The sequence below is a fragment of the Pinus tabuliformis genome, chromosome 2_1 (genome assembly GCF_031772625.1).
Source record: "Pinus tabuliformis cultivar Carrire ecotype Pingquan chromosome 2_1, CPIR1, whole genome shotgun sequence".
NCBI lineage: Eukaryota > Viridiplantae > Streptophyta > Pinopsida > Pinales > Pinaceae > Pinus > Pinus tabuliformis.
Window position 1 is genome coordinate 160,404,088 of NC_142299.1, and position 6,853 is coordinate 160,410,940.

Consider the following 6,853-nt stretch of genomic DNA (forward strand, 5'->3'; position numbering starts at 1 on the left):
CTGGTTTATTTCCATTTTTGATTGTAAGCATATTTCAGTATTTTCCATTAACGAAATGAAGTATTATTTCCGTTGCATCTTTGTGTATATGGTTATCTCTGTAATTTGTTGCGTTCCTGTTTAAATCCGGATCAGTGGTATCAAAGCGGTCTGTTTTTTCTCTGTTTTTCTTTGCATGTCCCCAACAAGGTCGGGATATAAGGAGTTAGGGCTTGAACTGGTTGAACCTTTGCAAGATCAGCCTCGCAAATCTCGACGGCCTCCCATGGCGGATGAGAAGAAAGACGAGGGGGCAGGAGATCCCATCAAAATCTTGCTCGAAGAAGCCCTCGAGCGACAACGGAACGCGATGATGGACAACTTTGCCCAGATCCTTCAGCGGCTACCCAGAAGCAACGCATCGGATTCCAGCAGCTACTCTGGAAACGCCACACCCTTTAAGGTACAAGCTAATTTTGAAATCCCCATATTCGAGGGTCAGATAGACGCAGATGTCGTAGATAAATGGTTAAATCTGCTAGAGGGTTATTTTTCTGTTCATGAATTTTCGAGTCGGGAAAATATTGTTTTTGCTCTCCTCAAAGCAGCCCCCCACGTCAAGGACTGGTGGGAAACCTACTGCAAGCAGAAGGATGAAAATACTGGCTCACTATTTTCAGCCGCACCCACCTGGGATTCGTTCCGGGATGCCATCAAGGAACAGTACTACCCTGTCGGGAGCTATGAGGATGAATACATAAAGTGGACCACGCTGCGGCAGGGAAGGGACCAAGACGTGCCGGAGTTCACCAATCTTTTCCATACCCTTCGCACAAAGTTGGGTATCAAGGATTCGGAGCAACATTTGATACTCAAATATCGTGGCTGCCTGCACAAGTACATCCAGGAAGAAATACAATTCCTAAACATCCCCTCGCTCGGCGCAGCATACCGGTATGCCGTCAAGGTCGAGCAGAAGTTTAAACAAAAGAAGCGAGACTTTGGATCTGTGAATCCAAAGCAGGGGAAAGGTGCCCCTAAACCACAGAACAAAGGACAAAGCCAAGGCGGGACAGCCCAAGACAACCAGTTGAAGCTACAAGCAAAGAACAGCGCCGCGAAGCCGAGAAAGGACACTGGAAAATGGTGCGAGTTCCATAAGAGCTCCACTCACAACACAAGTGAGTGTCGGGCCAAGCAGTCACTGGTGGCCGAGCTAAAGGTTTCAGAATCAGATGCATGTTCCGACTCTGAGTCAGAACCCGATAAGGGGTATGAAAAAGGGAAGCAGATCATTGATGCGGACCCCAGCGCCATTGTTGCTACCGCAAAGATCCAGAAAAGTGAACCCGAAGATCCAGAGGAGGAGGAGCGTCTCTTCCACTCCCAAATGTGGGTAAAGGGCTCCCCGATACAATTCATTATTGATAGTGGGAGTCAAAAGAACCTCATTTCAGCAGAGGTCATGAAGCGGTTGGGCCTACCGACCACAGCACATCCACAACCATACACCATTAGGTGGCTTCACCAAGGACGAGATCTTCGTGTGAGCCAGCAGTGTCACCTTCCATACAACATCAAGCCCTTCACGGATGAGGTATTGTGTGACATTGCTCCCCTTGAAGTTTGTGATGTATTACTAGGACAACCATACTTGTGGAAGCGACATGCTGTGTATGAATCAAGGCCCCGTGTTGTTATTATTACATTGGGAAATAAGTTGTTCAGGATACCAGAGGTAGCACCACCTGCCGCCCTCTCTTTGATTACTGCAAAACAATGCAGTAAGATCATTTCCAAAACCAGGAAATTTGTTTTCCTGATGATACGCCCTCAAGGAAAGAAGAAGACAGTGGTCGCGGCCTCCAAACGGGGCCCCTCTGCACGACAACTACAGATGGACAAGATTGTGGAGGAGTACGAGGACATCTTCACCTCCCCGACAGGGGTTCCTCTGCACTGTCAAGTCAAGCACTCCATCGATCTGACCCCAGGTGCGCCGCTACCCAATCGACCAATTTATCGGTGCTCCGTTCTGGAGAACGATGAAATCAAGAGGCAGATTCAGGAGCTCCTACAGAAAGGGCACATCCGTCCGAGTTCATCGCCCTATGGGAGCCCGATCGTGTTGGTACAGAAGAAGGATGGGACGTGGAGACTTTGTATTGACTATCGGGCGCTGAACAAGATCACTGTCCGTAATAGGTACCCAATCCCGCGGATTGATGACCTCCTACACCAACTAAAGGGGGCAAAATATTTCAGCAAGATCGACCTGAAGTCGGGATATCACCAGGTACCAATCGAACCCTCAGATGTGTGGAAGACTACCTTCAAATCCAAGGAGGGCCTCTTCGAATGGTTGGTCATGCCTTTCGGATTGACGAATGCTCCTGCAACCTTTATGAGGATAATGGATGACATCTTGCGGCCATTCACCAACTCCTTTGTAGTAGTATACTTGGATGACATTCTGATCTTCAGCCAGAGTTTGGAAGAGCACCTCCACCACATCCGACAGGTTCTCCAAACACTGCGGCAACACAAGCTATGTGCCAATTTGGAGAAATGCACTTTTGGCATGACCCAGGTTCAGTATCTGGGATACATCATTGATGAACGGGGGGTGCATGTCGATCCAGCCAAGATCCAAGTCATTCGGGATTGGCCCTCTCCAACCACTCTAACAGAGCTCCGCAGCTTTCTAGGTCTTGCCAACTTCTACCGCAGGTTTGTGTTGGGGTTTTCTCATATTTCTTGGCCCTTGAGTCAAGTCACCAAGGGCGGGGCAAAAGCAAAATTTTTTTGGTCTGAATCTCAACAGAAGGCATTCAGGGAGTTGAAGGATCACCTCTACACGACACCAGTGCTCGCGTTGCCAGATTTACAACAACCATTTGAGGTCGAGACAGATGCCTCTGACTATGCTATTGGGGCAGTCCTTACTCAACATGGACATCCAGTGGCTTATCACAGTGAAACACTTTCAGACACAGTCCGGAAGTACCCCACTTATGATAAAGAGATGTATTCCATTGTACAGGCTTGCCGACAATGGAAGCATTACATTTTGGGGAAGGAAACGGTCATCCACACAGACCACCGACCCCTGCAGTTCATACAGACCCAAGGGAAATTGCAGAATGATCGCCATCAGAAGTGGTCTACATACCTGCAACAGTTTCACTTGAATATCAAGTATAAAAAGGGCAGCACCAATAATGTTGCAGATTGCCTCAGTCGACCACCGATCATGGCACTAACCACCATGCTCAACTCTTGTGGGAACGAGACTTCTGATTGGCCACTTCTCTACAAAAGCGACCCAGAATTCGGCCACACATACCAGACACTCTTGGAGGGTCGGCAGGTTGCAGATTTTCACCTCCAAGATGCCCTATTATGCCACCTCGGTCACCTTTGTGTTCCTTCAAGCGAGTGTGCCAAGATGATTTGGGAAGCACACTACAGTCGGGCTGCTGGGCATTTCGGGGTCGAGAAAACAGTGGCAGTACTGCAAAATTATTTCTATTGGCCGAATCTTCGACAGGATGTTGGGAAGTACATCCGATCATGTACTGCCTATGCCATTGCCAAACCGGCCATTAAGAAGCACGACCTCTATACCCCATTGCCTACCCCTAGTCGACCTTGGGAATCCATCTCCATGGATTACATGTCAGGCCTTCCTTCCACGAAGCATGGAAATGACTGTGTTTTTTTGGTCGTCGACAGGTTCTCGACGATGGCCATTATGGTGGCCTGCAAGAAGAATATCACAGCAGGAGCCACTGCTAAACTCTTCTTTGAACGAGTGTGGGTGCACTTTGGGATCCCACAGTCTATCATCTCAGATCGGGACAGTCGGTTTCTCAGCACATTTTGGTCCAGTATTTGGTCAATGCTGGACACCAAACTCACGAAGTCCACAGCCTTCCATCCTCAAACTGATGGCCAGACAGAGGTTGTCAATAGGATGATTGTGCACATTCTGTGCATGTATAACTCAAAGCATCCATGCACATGGGACGAGAGCCTCCCCTATGTTCAGCACAGCTACAATCGAGCTCTTCACAGCTCCACTGGCCATAGCCCTTTTCAGGTGGGTTTGGGATTCCAGCCACTATACCCCATTGATTTGGCCATGCCACTTGCAGCTACTCACATGAATTCAGCTCATGTCCAGTCCGAAACAGATAAGGCCACCAGCTTCATTGAGCGCATCCAACATATTCGCCAGCAGGTCCATGACATTCTTCAGAAATCAAATGCCAAGTACAAGCAGCGACATGATCAACATCGGGTGCCACACAAGTTTCAGGTGGGCGACAAAGTCTGGTTGCATTTGCAAAAGGAACGCCTTACTGGAGCCTATCGGAAATTGAGACCACTCCGATATGGTCCTTACACCATTACTAAGGCTATGGGAGATAATGCATTTGAGCTCAGCATTCCCCCATTCCTTGGCCTGCACCCAGTGTTCAATGTGGACCACCTTCGGCCATACTTTCCACCATTGCTAGACACATCCGACATTGCAGAACAGCTCAAACCCACAGAATTAAATCCAGATTGCATGGAACAAGCTGCAACTGATCGGATCATGGACACACAGATCAAGAACACTCGCCAACAGAATATCCAACTGTATCGAGTTGTCAAAGCAGGCCAACTCCTTCAGCAGGGCAAGTGGCTCACCAGGGAACAAGTTCAGCAGAAGTTTCCTCATCTCATGGAGGAGCTCAACGCAATGGGGACCATTGCTTCCTAACGGGGGGAGGAATGATCCAGGTGGATATTGGTGGCCACCTGCCAAGTCCACCTGGACCCCCACCATTTTCCTTCTCAGCATTTTCAGTTTCCTTAATTGTAGCACAACTTACTATTTTTAGCGGTTTTTCAGGTCCTGAACTTCCGGAGCCGTTTTGAGGCCGTAAACGATGTTTTTTGGGGAATCTGGGGCATTCCAACAATGATAGTGCTCGGATAGATCTTTCTAATGAGCTATTGTACGCGTCAAACGGAGATCATATGCCAAAGTTACGACCCCGGGAAGTTGATGTACCAACTTACCCCCAAACGGGGCCCACAGTTTGGCGTTTCATCTCCTAGGGCTAGGTTTTGGAATGTAAAGGGTTTTCCATTGTTTCTCAACAATAAATAGGCCTTCGAGCCTCATTGTAATACAGTTCAGAGGCATGTAGCCATCACATCGCTTCTCAGAGATAAGCTACCATCGCCCTAGCTGGTTTATTTCCATTTCTGGTTGTAAGCATATTTCAGTATTTTCCATTAACGAAATGAAGTATTATTTCCACTGCATCTTTATGTATATGGTTATCTCTGTAATTTGTTGCGTTCCTGTTTAAATCCAGATCATGAAACAAGTCAAATTGATAAAACTGTTTTGACAACCTTTAATGTTGAAAGAGAACTAGAAAGGGTTAAAATACCAATTCGCCTAGCTGAACTATAAAAAAAACCAGGGTATAAGAACCAAGTTTCAAAATGGATTCAATCATCCAATGTGGATTCTGAAGGGGATGTGATAAGCCTGTAAGATGCAAAAGGCTCAGTAGTTTTTGGTCCCAGTTTTGACATGATAGATGAGAACCTACCACCGTTTTATGTGACTCTGAAAATTCATGATTTCCTGCTATATAAGTGTATGCTAGATTCTGGGGCTTCCCATAATCTAATGCTTAAAGTGATCATGGACTAGTTGCAATTAGAAGTCACTAGAACTTACTATGATGTTTACACTTTCTCCTCCAAGAAATTTCCTTGTCTTAGACTCATTAAAGATTTGGTGGTAACATTAGCTCAGATCCCTGTCAAAAGTATAATTTTAGGCATAGTAGTCACTGACATTCCTCCAAAATTTGGCATGCTGTTGTCAAGATCTTGTTGTGCTAAAGTAGGAGGGAGCATACAAATGGATATGTCTTATGCCACTATCCCAGTTTATGGGGGTGAACATCTCAAGCTGTATAGAGAAGTTAGATTTATGAAGACTGTTTGTAGAGCTGATTAGGTTAGGAATCATCCTATTTATGATTTTGGTAAAGAATTTGGGTGTTTTGAACTATCTGTAAATAATTCACAAAATACTCAACTAACTATCGAAGATATTGTTGATCAACCTCAAACTTGAAACTAATATTTGGAAACTGTACTTTGATGGTTCTTTCTCAAAGGAAGGAGAAGTAGATGGAATTGTATTAGTTTCTCAAGATAAAGAAAAAATTACCCAATCATACAAATTTGAATTCAATCTAACCAATAATGTAGCAGAGTATGAAGCTTTTTTAGCTAGGATTGGAGTTAGCCAGAAGTCTTAAGATACATAACTTAAGTGTATACAGTGATTCTGAACTTCAAACCAAGAACCCAAGATTGAGATCTTATAGGAATGAATTTTGGGATTCAATTGAAAAATTCTTTTCAGCATTCAATATTACTGCTATTCCTAAAGAGAAAAACACGCATGCAAATTCCTCGGTTGTTTTTGCAAGTTCCTTTAAAATCCCTGATAATATGCTTGTCCAATATCAAATTGAAGTCAAGTATAGACCATCTATTCCTGAAAATCTTAAGTAGTGGAAATTTTTTGATGATGATGAGCAAATAAAATCCTTTTTGAAAGTCATAGACAGATTCTCAAACATCCAAGTTGAGGGAGAACCACTTGATAATCTTGAAATTGATAATGAATATCAAACACCACAATTTGATTCTACAATCGTTGATCATAACATTATCCAAATATCTAAAAAAATCATTCCAAAAGGGTTAATCCCTCTTGAGAAGCTCTTTGATCATAATGATGTTCCCAAAAATCCACTTTCTGATTCACCTAATGAAAATATTGAAA